The sequence below is a fragment of the Diabrotica undecimpunctata genome, chromosome 4, assembly GCF_040954645.1.
Source record: "Diabrotica undecimpunctata isolate CICGRU chromosome 4, icDiaUnde3, whole genome shotgun sequence".
Taxonomy (NCBI): domain Eukaryota; kingdom Metazoa; phylum Arthropoda; class Insecta; order Coleoptera; family Chrysomelidae; genus Diabrotica; species Diabrotica undecimpunctata.
The window spans coordinates 46,993,500-47,009,415 of NC_092806.1; the positions used below are offsets into that span (position 1 = coordinate 46,993,500).

The 15,916-nt window shown below is 33.4% G+C and overlaps 1 protein-coding gene across 3 annotated transcripts in view; it reads right to left on the reverse strand.

The window, feature by feature from the left end:
* LOC140439491 (uncharacterized) overlaps window positions 1-11,730 on the reverse strand; it is a 121,772-nt gene extending 110,042 nt beyond the window's left edge. The window contains exon 1 of one of the 3 annotated variants that reach the window (XM_072529438.1): window positions 11,509-11,730. The gene's annotated coding sequence lies outside the window, so the exon portion shown is untranslated. Of the gene's footprint in view, window positions 1-11,445 lie in introns of all 3 variants that reach the window. The other 2 variants (XM_072529437.1, XM_072529439.1) reach the window with 2 other exon arrangements.
* Between the last annotated feature and the right edge of the window lie 4,186 nt (window positions 11,731-15,916).

Consider the following 15,916-nt stretch of genomic DNA (forward strand, 5'->3'; position numbering starts at 1 on the left):
AGGTATTCTTACCAACTGTTTCTGTTGTTCAATATTATTAAAATCTAGTTCATAATACTTATCTTTTGAATAGCTCCTATTTATTTCAATTTATAGAGAGAAATCTCTCTGACTGACCCTCTATTTTAGGGATCTCTAAATTTAGACGGAACCAGATTTTTATAACTATTACAGGATTATCAAACTTCATGCTTTTAGTTTTATTTCCACAATATAAGTAATATTTTCAAAATGTTTAAAGCTTGTCATTGTATTTCATTGCCCATTTGCCCAGGATTTATTGAAGCAAGATCAACCATCGACAAACTATTCACGGCTAAGCAAGATTGAAGAAAAGCCTGGGAACATGACATACAGTGGCTCGCAGCTTAAATGATACAGTCGCTACTCATTGAAACTAGCTTGTGTCAGTGGCTCAATATTTATTGGAAAAAATGACATACTGAAATTAAATTACTATAAAGCGGCCACTCTACTACTCGCGAAGTTGATCGAAGTTCAGTGAGTACGAGAGTGTAGACATATAGGCGACTTCGCTTCGCCTCGTTCTTCTTCCGTTCTGTGTGGGTTTTTCGCGCCCAAGTCAAAGAGCCCGAAGTTCGAATACGAAATGTCACACTACATTACTTACTAGACTTCACGAATATGTAGAGTCACCTCGCCTCGATTAACTTCACTTCGACACTTCGTCCGAAGAACTTCGATCGAGAATGTAGACGGCGCTTAAGTCTTCTACGATAGCATAAGCTATTTTTTGGGTTTCAAATATAGCAGACTTAAATAACAATCAATATTTAATTATTTTATGTATGATTTTGATGCCACAGCTAAAATGATGCAGATACGATGAAGCATTACACAATTAATTATCAATTTGAAATTTGCCAAGTAGGCGTTTCTATCTGCCGAAAGCTCGAAAATGACACAGGAACAATAGTAACTAGAGACCCGACTCTGTCGCATCTAGCTCAAAAAACACACACACTCTCTCTGGAAAGAACATCACAATCCAGACAAGCCTTTCGCCTCTGATTCGAATAGTGACTCCATCTCAACAGCCTCCAAGATGTTCCACCGGAAGAAGAAGAAAAACGCTATCGCCCCAGCGGGTTTTCGGACTGTTTTGCTTTTGCCTACTCAACACATTCAACGCAAGCCTGAAGAGGATCAAACGATCCTAAATGGGTACAAATTGTTCATTCCTTTTCGAAATAAAGCTATCCTAACCCTATCCCACAAAATGAACATTGACTTAAACTTCTTATATCTGTGAATCTGTTTTCTCGTCGATGAACGCCATCAAGAACAAAAATCGTTCACAGCTAAAATCTTTAGAGGACGACTTGAGGGTGTGCTTGTCTACAATACGTCCTAGAAAGGCTTTAATAATGAAGAGTCAACAAGCACAAATATCGCATTAGATATGGTGTCACTGTTTTTAACCTTGCAACGGTCGCGCGTATGTGGTAGATACACGGGTAATAGATTTAGTATAATATCTATTACCTACGCTTCGCTGCGATCGGGTGCTTTTCGCTATTCCTACTCCATTACTAAACCAACCTTCCAGTGCACAAATAACCTGTCAAGGGATAGTACGTTGCTGAGAATTTTGTATTTGTATTTCAGATATAGGAAACAAGGGACGGAAGATCAAATAGAAGTAATGATAGACCAACAAAAAATAATACAGACAAATTCATACAAATACTTAGGAACAATAATCAACAACAAAGGAGACATCGAGGACGATCTTAACAACAGAATGGAAAACACAGGAAAACTATTCAAAGCACTAAATAGAGGATTCCTTAATAACAAAGAAATATCAACAAAGACCAAGACGACAATATACAAAACAATATATAGACCTACAGTGACATATGGAGCAGAGAATTGGATATTAAACAAAAGACATCAGAGCAGAATTCAGGCAGCAGAGATGAAATACCTCAGAAGAACGATAGGAGTAAAAAGAACTGATAGAATCACAAATGAAGAAATAAGAGAAAGACTCAAAATCAAACCGATACTCGAGTCAATTAAGGAGAAAAAATTGGCATGGTTCGGACATCTAACCCGGATGGACAATAATAGACAAGTAAAAAGAGTGTGGGACGCCAAACCAATAGGGAAGAACAGAAGAGAAAGACCCATTAAAGAATGGAACAGTGACATCTCGCAGATACTGCAAAGTAAGGGTAAGACTTGGCAGGAAGCAACACAGATGGCATCCAATAGGAAGGAATGGAGAAAGTTCGTTAAGAGCTAGGACACCTCAGAAGACTGTCAAATATAATGAATTGTATTTTAAACGGCCCAACACCGAAAGGTACAAATGGGTCTACTGATTAAGTAAGTATTTCAGATATACGCACGACTTTTTAGGTAAGTTTTTATAACATCTGTTTTTTTTTGTTATAGTTACATTATTCTTATTGTAATATTGATAACATATTACTATTTCATGCATTTTTTGTGTTGAAAACTTTCTACGTTGATATAAGAGGTCTGTATCTCTCATATACACGTGACCATTTGTTACAATTAGTTCCATATTTATTTTATTTTAGAAATGGCGGATAAGAAGAAGATTTTCAATCTCAATGATCCCACTGATATAGAAGCTGTTACAAATTTGATGTTTGCTGAGTCGGATGACGATATACGTATGGATGATAGCGATACAGACGAAGAAGAACGTGTTTCGGAACGTGATGACAATTATTCTGAGTCCGAATTGAGTGATGGAAGTAATGCCGAATGACAGTTCCAACGAGGCTTATCTAGCTCATCTAAAGAAAAATGGAAAAGTTTTCGAATCATGGATTTGGCAAAAAAATCCAAACAAAAAAAGTAAGCGACCACCTCGCAATATATTACTCCGTCTCCCTGGGGTCATTGGACCAGCTAAGAATCTCACAGACATCGTTGATCTTTGGAAGTGCCTCATAACTGATCCTATGATTGAGAGCATCGTGAACTTCACAAATAAGTTCTGTAAGATCTAATTATTGTCGTCCAAGAGATGCCAGGTATACAGACAAACTAGAAATAATAGCCTTTTTGGGCTTGCTTCATTTGGCGGGCATTTGCCATGGTAATCTCGTTAACCTTGAAGAACTATGGAGAATGGATGATTTCAAAACAGTAATGAGTTGGAGATTTCTATTTTTAATGGCATAGCTACGAGAGTAGAACGTAAAAGAATGGATCGCTTGGCTCCAATAAGGAATATTTTCGAGGAGTTTGTGTCTAATTGCCAAAAATGCTACTCGGTTGGGAAAAATGTTACAATTGACGAGAAACTAGAGGCATTTAGTGGAAGATGCTCCTTTATTCAATACATCCCCATCCCCAAAACCCAATAAATATGGGATCAAAATTTATGCCACGTTTGACGCTCGCATCTTTTACACTTATAACATGGAAATTTATGCAGGGACTCAACCAGATGGCCGATTCTCCATAAGTAACAAACCACGAGACGTGGTAAAAAGGTTGACAACATCTATATTTAATACGGGGGGAACACTGACCACTGGCAACTGGTTTTCTGATTTTGATTTGATGAGAAAAAAATTGCCTTTGTAGGAACGATGAAAAAAATAAGACCAAATTCCCAATGAATTTAAACAGTTAACATGATGACGCAGCAATCGACGCAGAAACAGGTGACCAAAAGAAACCCGAGATTATAACATTCTATAACAAGGCAAAGGGAGGTGTAGATACAGTAAACAAACTTTGTGCTTCTTACAATGTTGCCAGGAACACCAGAAGATGGCCGATGGTAGTATTTTTTTCCATGTTAAATGTAGCCGCGATCAATAGTTATATAATCTATTCCACCAATAATAACGAAAAAATACTTAGAAGAAAATACCTTCGACTACTTTCAAATGCTCTTGTGAAAGGACACGTCCAACGAAGAACACAATACTCCCTTCAAAATGAGCGCAAAGAAAAAATTTCAAATAGAAAAGCATAATTGGGTATCGAGACAGTAGAGGAGGCCACAGCAAGTAAAAGAAGATGTAGGCCTTGTCAAAATGATAAACGTTCAAGGATCACGCGCTTCAGCTGTGAAATTTGTCAGAAATTTATCTGTATGGAACATTCAAAGCATATTTGTCAAGACTGCAAAACTGCGATACAATAATATGTGTAATGTGCCATATCTAGGAGACATCTGGGATTTATGACACCGTTGTTGTTTTTAATGAAATTCAATAAAAAAATTTAAGAAATACAGTGTATCAATCTTCCACCGAATATATTTTGTATTAATATTACAATACATATTTCATTACCTACATCTTAAAATAACTAATTAGCATTAAGCGTATCTAGGAAATACGCGCGACCATTCTTGTTGGTACAAAGGTCGCGACCGCTGGAAGGTTAATTAGAGGGGAATTCTGTTTTATACTCCATTATTTTTTATTATCAACTCGTCTCTTTTTAAATTAATATATTTGTAAAAGCATTAAAATTTTGTTTTCTTAATTTTCGTAATTAAATTAAAAGTTTTACATTATATTTTTAAAGAAAGTAACATAGTAAAAAAATCACATAAGAATACATCATGATTATACTCATTATAGAGATTATTTACCTACAAAAAAATAAGTGTGCCGTGGCTGAACGAGTTTTTAAGATAATGTGCCTCAAGCTAAAAAAGGTTGGGAACAGCTGATATAGGATCACGCAACAATTGAATTAAAGTTTTCAATGTTTTATTGTTGTATATTTCTGAAAATTTAGACCAGGAGGGGTAAGTAAAAGAAGGTAATTTATTAATTATTACTTTTGGTTAGACTGAAAATCGCTGTATGCTTTCTTATTTTAAATGGAAAGTTGAAATTTTATTAGTAATTTTGATGTTTATTATGTTTATTTATTTTTTTAATTTCCTATTAATTTACAAATTGTCTATACATCGGCATTTAATCTAGGATGCACTGAAAAACCAATGAATTTTTGACAGCAAACGTATACTCGCTAATTAGAATTTATAAAATAAAAGAAATTACACCTCTATTAACACACAATTCGAACCTTTTATCATAATCTTTTCCCTTAATTTATATACAAACTGCGGTTTGTATGAATAATATAAACCTTGGTTTTTAATTGGAACCAAATTTTCTTAATAACGATTGTCGATATTGTTAAAAATAAAGGCACCTACTTTACTCTTCATAAAATTCATATTTTTTGACAAACTGCTTATGCGACTGAAAAAAAGTGGAACAGTAGGGTGGTACTGTGGACTAGCGCGGAAATCCTATCTTTTAGTGACAGATATTCTTTTAATTTTTTGACTTCTTATTTAATGTCTTTATTCCGATAAATCGAAAGCTTCCAATTTTTGGCGGGGTTAGATTACTAGAGAAATACAGTATAGCCAATTTGCTTTATTGTAGTATTTGGTAATTATATTTCTTGGTGCTATAAAAGAGATTTTCAAATTGAATTACTCGTCGTTGTTTTGGTCAGTATTAATTTCTAATATTTTTTTGGCCAAGTAGTCGAGTAGTACATGATCTTACTGGAAAGCGTGACATACTTCTCTCATCATTTTTAGCAGTTTAAAAAAAACCTTCTATTGGATTTAGTAAATCCCATTCTGCTTCTTGCATTAGGAATGGTATTAATTTTTGAATTACTGACACATAAGAAAGTAAGGGAAATAAACTCTTTTTATTTATCACGTTTACAGTTAAATTCAAAGATATCATTATCTGGTGGTGTCGCCGTAATGTAGCGTTACATTTTATTAGGAGGACCTACAACAAAACAATTTTTGGCATACCAGGCGTGCATCGCAATATTGTTTCATCAATATGAATAATTAAAACAGAAAACAGAAAGTTTTAATTTCTATAAACATGCAGATAATTGCATAACTTTAATTACCAAATAATCATTCTGATAATAATAAAAGTGCAGCATTTTTGGGGCATGGACGTCCAACGGGACAAAGTGCCAGTCCCGTCACGCGTGCATCCCTAATTGACACTAAGATGACATATTTTATGACATATATTTCATACACTGTTAAAGGGAAGAACTTCTTCGCTAAAAGAATTAAAATAAATGGACAGGCATCGCTAGTGCTGGTAAACTACTTCACTAGAGAAGAATTAAGATTTGGTTGGAATTATTTTTAAGGTCAGATGACCTGACAAGTTCTTATAAGAAAAAATGGTAAAATACATAAGAAGTACAACACAGACAAATTTAATTTCTAAATTTTAGTTACCAACAATATGGCCTGTATACGTTTAAATCCAATCTAAACTTTTAAATCAGCTTCTTCCCCTTTTATATCCGTAAATTTGATCCGCTCTTTATAAAACATTTTACTGTATTTGAATTGAAAGATACACAATTAAGATTTACCTAGGGTGCAGTATCTAAATATACACTGTAGTTTAATTATCTACTATATTTTTTCCTTAGATGTTTCCTAACAAAAAAATCTGTTTTCAAAGAAAAGCCACATTTATAAACAAACGTAAATTAGAGTTCTGTGTATATTTACGTTTCCCCTGTGACCTTCTATAATATTCCATAAATATCTTACAAGCCTTTTCACGAAAGGAATGTAGGTAAACACTACGGCACTAGTTTCCAATTGCCATACATGGAAAAGGTTTCCACATAAAACTATTCTTTATTGTTCGATATCCTTGACAATAAATATTATTATAGATTTTTAATTTATTACAGAAATATTATAACATTCTAAAATTTAAAAGTTTATTTAATATTTTAACTTTCAAATGTGGTGTTAAAATGAAGAATCAAAAATAGTTAATACACATATCGCATCCTATACTTTGTCTCAAAGTGATCAGTTTTATGCAGTGAGCGATGGCGTTCTCTATTGTCTATCTTTCAAAATAAACGGAATAAACCAGGAGTTCTCAACAAATCCTCACGTACAATTTTATGTAATTTACAAATATCGTTTGCTAATAATTTTACATAATACTATACATTATTTGTTTCTAATAGTAACTTATCAACTTTTATCTTTTATTAGTAGCAGTAGTATAATAAAATGTGCATTAAATAAACATTTGTTTCAAAGTTTAAAATAATTCCGGTAATTTCTACTAACTGCTAAATTTAAAATGTTATTTATGTCCCTGCGGTGCTAATTACTGCCATAATGTGTAAGGAATTTGTAATTTTGGTTGATATCAACGGCAAATACTTTCTTCTTTGTTATTCAGTAATTAAGAAGCAATAAGAGTAATTCTTGTACAGAATATGTTTAAAAGCTTGATACATCCAGTGCCTTAATTAGTCTTTATTTGTTCTTCGGAGCGCGTAAACATATTCGAGTTACGATTATTTGTAGCATCTTGGATGTACTGTTACTGTTTTGTTATTGTTTTTATTTGTTGGTGGCTGTTGTTGTGATTTGCTGTTGGCAATTATTGTTATTTTCTGTTGTTGGCTATTGTTATATTTGACGCCGAATTTTTACCGCAAAATGCAGGAAATTGTTCAATGGAAAAGTGGAAAAGCTCTGAAACTTACAGAGAAGCAGATACTAATGAATATCATTAATTATCATCTTAACCAGGATAACAAAGATTCTGTATCAAGTGTAATTAGGAAAGTGTCAGAAATGAGTGGTGTTTGCGAAAAGACTGTTTCGCATACGACATGAATATTCATCACCTGCTGGATTACAATCTCCAAAGAGCAGGCCCAAGAAGCGAAAGGTTGGTAATTCTCGTGACAACAAGTACGATGAAGGTATCAGGGGCCAAATTCGTACAATTGTTCATCAATTTTTTCGTGACAACCGACCACCAACAATAAACACCACATTAACTGTTGTAAATGTCGAAGAAACTTTGGCCAACTTTTCACGGGCCACGCTACATCGCTTGCTGAGTGATATGGATTTTGTGTTTATAAAACGTGGCAGAAATTCAATTTTGATTGAAAAACCTGTAACCACGCAATTCGTAAATACCGTGCAAATGGATACAACATAGTGTATTTGGATGAATCATGGGTAAATATCGGGCACAGTGTGAAAAAAGAATGGGTTCATAAAACAATTACATCTCATCTCAATGCTTTTGTTCGTGGTCTGACAACAGGATTAAAGGGAGATTAAAAGCTCCAACAGCTCGTGGAGTTGAGTGATGGAGCAGAGCTCACGTTTTTGGCAAAGAAAAATACTGAGGACTACCACGACGAAATGGATGGACCAACCTTCGAAGATTGGTTCGAAAATAACTTAATGCTAAATTTGCCAGAAAAAACTGTTGTGGTAATGGACAATGCCTCCTATCACAGCAGAAAGTCAGAACAAATTCCCAACAGTTCAACACTAAAAAAAGATATTCAAGAATGGCTTCTGTCAAAGGACCTATTTTTTGAAGAAGACTAGTCAAGGCCTTCAAAGCAAAATATTGAGAGGTACATAATAGAAGATATTGCCAAAAAGCTCTGAGGCTCCCACTCTATCACTGTGAACTCAATCCCATCGAAATGGTTTGGAGTGAAGTGAAACGGTATATAGCTGGACGCAACGCGAATTTTAAAGAAGCTGAAATGCGAAATGTAATTACAGCAGCGTACAGGTCATTACACAAGAGAAATGGAAAAACTACGTAAACCACGTAGTAGCAACAGAAAAAAAATGTGGGAAATTAACAATTTGTTGGATGATATCGAACCAACTATTATAAATATAAATAACGGAGATAGTGATGACAGTGACGATAATTATGATGATGATGATAGTGAAGCAGAAACTAAATGTGACAGCGATTGACAGAAAAAGGAACTAAATATAATGGTGTACAATTACGATTACTTAAATACGAAATTAAATACAATGACTTCTTTTATTTTTAACTTATTTATTAGTTTTATTTTCGATTATTTCTACATTTTGTTACTGCGAACATATACAGTGCGGTTTTTAAAAGTCCTTTCCGCCTTAAATTTTGAACGGAACAATGCATAAATAAAATGTTTCGTTATATTTTAATTTCGATTTTAATTCGATTTTATTTAAATCTATAAACAAATGGTTTGTATCGCTAGCACATACTGTAGAATTAAAAACAAACTGCTTGTGTGACATGAATAAAAGGCATTTCTTAATTTCTATTTTATTTTAATTTAACCCAAGTATGTTGTAGTAAATATTGTTTATGTTTGAGAACCAATGACAGAAGGAAGCCAGGCAGGGTCGTTAGTGGGCATTAGTACTTAAGGTACCCTCAACACAAAAGATTGATTAGGCTAAGTAGTAAGAAGTGAAGTTTATTTTAATACAAGTTTGCAAAGAAGTAGTATGGCTTCGATGTTGTGCATTTACCCTGTACAGACTAGTCACTTTGAGACAATCTATAGAAGCACATTGTCAAAACTAAAATAAATTGCAATATAATTTTGTTTAGTCAAAATTTCTGGTTATTTTTACTACGATTTCTGCACATGGTTTAGACTTGATATGATATTATAGATTACAAGCACATGAGACATATTTAAGGGGTCATTTGACCCAGCATGAATCACATATAAATCAATACTGAAATATATAATAACAGCTTTAGAAACTATGCCTAGTAACCTTAAAATTCAACCATTTTCGAGATAATCGCATTTTATAAGTCAGCTGAATAATAATTAGCCTGCTGTAGATAAGCATAATTCATAGTTTATTCTTATTAAAACAACTCAAAGATGATAATATAACATCACAAAATGTTTTATTATGGCTGCTAAATGTCTTATTGCAGAAAAGATTCTTCATCTTCTTCTTTAGGTGCTGTGTCCTTATTTAGATGTTGGCTGTCATCATATTAAGTGTAGAATCTGCTGTTTCTTTTTGTACAATTACTTAAGGACCACCCTGTATATATATATATATATATATATATATATATATATATATATATATATATATATATATATTAAATAATAATATAAGTAATAAAACCCATTTAAAAGGTGAGCCATTATTTTAAAAATTCTAAGTTTTTTTTTGAAAATGAAAAATACTATGGGGATTTGCCCATATACTTCCATTATTCACAATTTTTTTTTTTCAGTTAAATAAGTGTGCAACATTAACTTTATTTCACCTATGATTGTTAGGAATTTTGGTGTTGTATGTTTCTAAAATGACTCAAAATATTCTAAAGCTCAGTAATTCACCTATTGTTATAGTCTTGTCAGATTACAGGGAGGCATCTGAGTAGCAGTAGAGGCCAGATTACCAGAGGTTCCATTGTTCTTAATCTTTGTGTGTACATGGAAATTGAATGTAACCATTGAATTGCTATTTATTATAAGAATATATTTGGTCAATTTATATATATATATATATATATATATATATATATATATATATATATATATATATATATAAACTTTATTTTATATATATATATATATATATATATATATATATATATATATATATATATATATATATATATATTTATACAATGTGGTAATTTGAAGAAAAACATATTAAATAATTTTCATTTTAAATATATTTTCGACAAAGAAAAAATAATTTAAAAGATCAGATAGATAGAATAGATTTTTACAGTTTTACTGAAAAAGAAAGGTTTGCTAGCTTTAACCATTCTTTAAAATCACTTACTTCTATTTACTGTTCAATCACATTAATAAAATAAAATATAATAATTTATATTCTATAATTAATTCTCATTTGTATAGACACCATTTAATAATGTCTATTTTAAATTTTCAATTTTGTCCATTTTCTTAATACAAATGAGGTATCTTTCTTTTATTTATGTAAAAGGCTTAATTCCTTTCATTTATGAATGGTATTTATAAAAGGTCAAGCCAATTAGACTTAATAGATTTACCTATATAGTCTTAGAATTGCCACAAGAATTTTTGATTAATCTTTTCTAAAAATAGATCCATGAATGTTTTAATAATTTAACATTACATCATTTTATTATAAAAATAGGACCATTAAGAGAAAAATTATCCTGGACTGTTAAACACATGATGTTTTTGATTAAATTTCAAGAACTAAGACATAAAAAGTTAATCTAGATCAAGGTTTTGGAATTATAATTATTCATTTAAAATATTACACCAATAATATAGCAACAATTATAATTATACCATTAAAAATTTAATTTGTAACTTAACGACAACCAGTTCTGTACCTATTATTTTTTCCTAGATAGACAGGATGCCCTAAAAAGAAGGGTGTGCACTCAATTGCCGGAACGCCCCTTCTTTAATTTAAATTCGTATTGTAAATTTAGGAAGGTATCGATAATTTAACGACCAATTAACCTGTTCATGTAATTAAGTTAAACAACCGAAAAAACATTTAACAATATTAAGGTAGAGGTTAGAATAAGTAACAAATTATTTTTAAAAATAAAAATTAGGAAAACAAACCTGTTTTGTTCTATTTACAAATATTATGCCTTACACAACACTTCGATCGACAGAATCACTCACTTTTTATACAATCCACTTCTACTTTCCACAAAACAAGATTGTGATTTCTAGTAAATAAAAAATCAAACTCAGCAAATTGGATACTGGATTTGATATCAACAAACGGCGCAAGACAGTTGTAATAAACAACGCGCAGCACTCGAATGCGAGGGATTCGTCTGATAGGCCTTACCAACGACAGCTGGGTTTAAAATTATCAATGACTAAATAGATGGATGATGGTAGGGTGACTCATTGGACCATAAATTCCAAGAATTAAAGATTTTAAAATATTTAACCAGAATATAGGCAACCAATACATCACTTAATTTGATACATTCATAGTTACGAATTTTGTATGAATATACGGATATAGAAGAAAAATATATGAAACATCAAGAACATTAGTTGACATGAAAAAATAATATGTATCCACAAAGGGGGACATAAAGAATATTATGCAGAAGCTGTGCAAGGTAACAAAGAAAAACCCATTGGAAAAGAAAGAAATGGGGATGCAAGCGAATGAAGGAGATATCGTAAAAGATATAGACTTTGGAAGAAATAAAATTGAGAGAGAAATTATGGCCTCTCTAGAAAAAGGGATTACAAAGGAGGAGTTTATATAATATAGAGCAGAATGGCCTGGAATAGGATACAGAATAGCTAAAATCGCCGAAAGAAGATAAATAGCGTCAACATGGGACAAAGATCCAATAATAACCATGCAATAAACTTGGCTGAAGCCATAAAGGAAGTTAAAGTAAGAGAAAACAAAGATCAGAACTTGTTCTGCATAATTGGACAAGATATGGCTTGGCAGAATTACAGAAATGTCCTGGAATGTTATCTACAGAATTTGGGGGTGACCGTTACTATGGTGCTACCAAATCTAAAACGAAAGTCAGAATGGGGAAACATCTTAATAAAATGCGGAGACAAAACATACAAATAGGACAAAAAGTAAGAAATAAGGTAGATGTTACAAATAGCGGGGTAAACATTCAAACTCTAAAATAAACGGCGAAGGGGATCTTAAATTATAACTAAGAGGAGAAAGAAATAAAATAAAACACCTAAGTAAAGAGATAGCGAGCAAAACGGGACTGAAAGTTAATTCCAGACTTCCGGACAAAACTTTGATCATTTATGAAGTACATAAAACTATGAATGAATGACGAAGAGGTGAATGGAGCATTAAAAGAATGAAAAAAAAAAAGAATGGAGAGGAAAAAATGAGAGAAAATAATACTTCTTTAGAGAAAGGCAGGTTACAGCGGGGATCAAACGGTAATAGTAACGGCCAACGCGAAAGCAGCCCAAACCCTAATAAGCAAGAAATGGACCAAATTAGGCTTGGTACTATGCAAAATCGTGGCCCCCAAATACATGCCAAAGAGTTGTTACGCATGCCTGCATTTTGGGCAAAAAAAGGGGGACAAGTGAATTAACTGTTAGAAAAAAGGCCACGACGCGAAAAATTACCCAAATACACCTTACTGTGGCGTATGTAACAGCGAACATAGAACGGACACAAACGACTATACGAAGCACAGGAAATTTTTGAACGAAAATGGAGTAGTCACAGCTCAAAGCGGGGGGAGTGAGGGTAACTAACCATTAAATTCAATCCCACAATAAAAAAATTTAAAGTGATAGTAATGTTACAAGCGAACCTGAGGAGATGGACCTCGGAATTTTCGTCCTGGTGGCGACCTACATCTCCTCGAATACTACACGAAGACAATCCAAGATAGTCGTGGAAGACATAGCCAGTCATGCAAGAGGGAAAAAGAGATTGATTATTGTGGGTGACGTAAATGCGAAATCGGGGGCACCAAAGAATGATGACAGAGGAGATATGTGGAATGAGGTAATCCATTCAATGAACCTATCGGCCCTTAACAGCAAACCAACCTTTGATAGAGGGGAAAGCCAGACTCTAGCTACGACTACCATGAGGAGAAAAACGGCGGAAGGAAATATACGAGAAGGGGAAATATCTACCCATCATAGACACATCCTATTCAAAATAAAAGAGAACATAACGAAAACTAACGATGGTAGAAGAACAAAATACATCAATAGACAGAAACTAAAAGAAAAAATCACAGCAATGGAAGGATATCCCATTAAAAACTATGAAGAGGGATACGAAAAAATCAAACAGCTGACCTGAAGGTGTTGCCCACAAAGTAGAAGAATAAGCAACCGCCCTATTGGTGGACAGATATCACAGAGGGGGTACGAAGAGGATACATTTAACTGAGAAAAAAGTCACTGGAGACAAAAAGAAGAACCAGTATGATAGTTAACAAAATTCTTATATTCAAAACAATACAAGAGAAGTGGCATAAGAGCGATTCCCGCAGAGAGAGAGAGAGAGAGAGAGAGAGAGAGAGAGAGAGAGATAAAGAAATTCACACCTTTACATGTAGAAGGGATGGTGCTGATGGAGGTGGGGAAAGCACTAAAGGCCGCGAGAGTACCTGGTCCCAACAGAGTTCTAGCAGAAATTGTAAAGATAATCATAGAGAAAAAAGCACCATGAGTGAAAGAAATCATGAAAGACCTCCTAAGAAAGCAAAAATTCCCAGAAGCTTGGAAAACAACAAATCTCTTACTTATTCCCAAACCTAAGAAAGAACTTGGGAAAACAGGAGCTTTTAGACCGATCATCCAGCCTTCATTTATCACGTCCACTGCTGGACATAGACCTCCCTTAAATTCCTCCATTCTTTGCGATTTTGTGCTCTTTGTTGTCAATTTTTTGTGATACGCCTGATGTCGTCAACCCAAAGTGTAGGTGATCTTCCTCTACTACGTTTGTCTGCTCTGGGCCTCCAATGTGTAATTTTGTTCGTCAATCGTGAGTCATGCATTCTCGCTACATGGCTTGAATGGAGTTAGGAAAGGGAAATCTGCAATAAAGCCCATACTTTAAGACTCGCTGAGTAGTCCTATCAATATGAATCAGTTTAGAGTGCAAAATGTTTTAGGATGGTAATGTAGATAAAAACACTAAATTATCTGTCAAAAAAGTCATACTCCAGGATAACTATTTAGATTGTGTTTAGATACTTCATCAGTGGTACAAAAGCCCTAATTGAGCCTTTACCTTCTTAAGTATATTTCGTCAGTCGCTTCTGTTCATCGCCAACCGTTGCCAGTTTGCATCCCGCCATCTCAGTCTTGGTTTAACCCTACTCCTATTTACTACTCCTGCCGCTAATAAGGTTCTTCTGGGTGTGTAATTTTCATTTGCTCTTTACACATGTCTAGCCCCATCTAAGCCTACCTATTTTTATAAAAGATATTATATCAATACTATTTACTATTTCTTTATACTTCTCGTAGAGCTCGAAATTTTGAGATGATTCATGTTTCTGACACTTATGTCAGCACTGTTGCTATGATGAGGGTTCTATATATTGCAGTTTGATTTTTTGGTTTAAATTTCTATTTTTTAGTTGCTTGTACAAATAATATTTGTTCGCTAGCAGGATCCTTTCTTTTAATTCTTCAAATGAGTCATTATCGCTTGTTTTTAGGGAACCCTGGTAGGTAAACTTGTTTACTACCTCAAAATTGTACAAAAGTTTTGTTCGGCATATCTAGTTCTATCTCTCTTATTAGGAATCGATGTCAACACTGTTTTTTTCTTCGTTTATTTTAAGACCCATATTATGTGCGCCTGTTGAGAAGGTGGGAACCATTTTTTAAGTCGTGTGGCGCGTGCGATCAATTCAAAGTCGTCAGCGTGAGCCATAATCTGCGTTGACTTATTAAATATTGTTCCCTTATTTATGTAACTCGGCATCTCTTATAGTCTTTTGTATCACTATATTGAAGCGAAAACACGCCAGCGCATCTCTTTACCGTGACCCCGCATATGTTTCAAATGCTTGTGACAAATCGCCTTGTATTTGAATTTGTTTTTACAAGTCTTATTAATTTATGGAGAATGTTAAGTTCACTAATGCTTTCATATAATATATCTCTTAGTATGCTATCATAGGCTGACTTAAAGTCCAAAAAGAGAAAAAGTGACAATATAAAATTCATTGGTTTTTGAAGCGAAGCTCCTATACTGGCGTTGTATTATTTTTTTTTCTACAGTAAAATTCTGAGGCAAGCGTCACGGAACTAGCGCCCCAAGATGGCATCGCCACGGCTAGCGTCATGGAATAGCGGTTTTTGACACTGATTCACTACTCTCGACCAATTCGTTTCTAGTCATCATATCATATATAAGGTTTAAATCAAAAACTGCATGAAAAATAACTAACAAAACATAGACATTAAATGAGAAGTAAAAAATTAAAAGAATATCTGTCACAAAAAGATACGATTTAAATATAAATACAATTATTATTTTTAAACATATTGAACCATTTTCATAAATCTAATTTATTATCTTTATTTATTA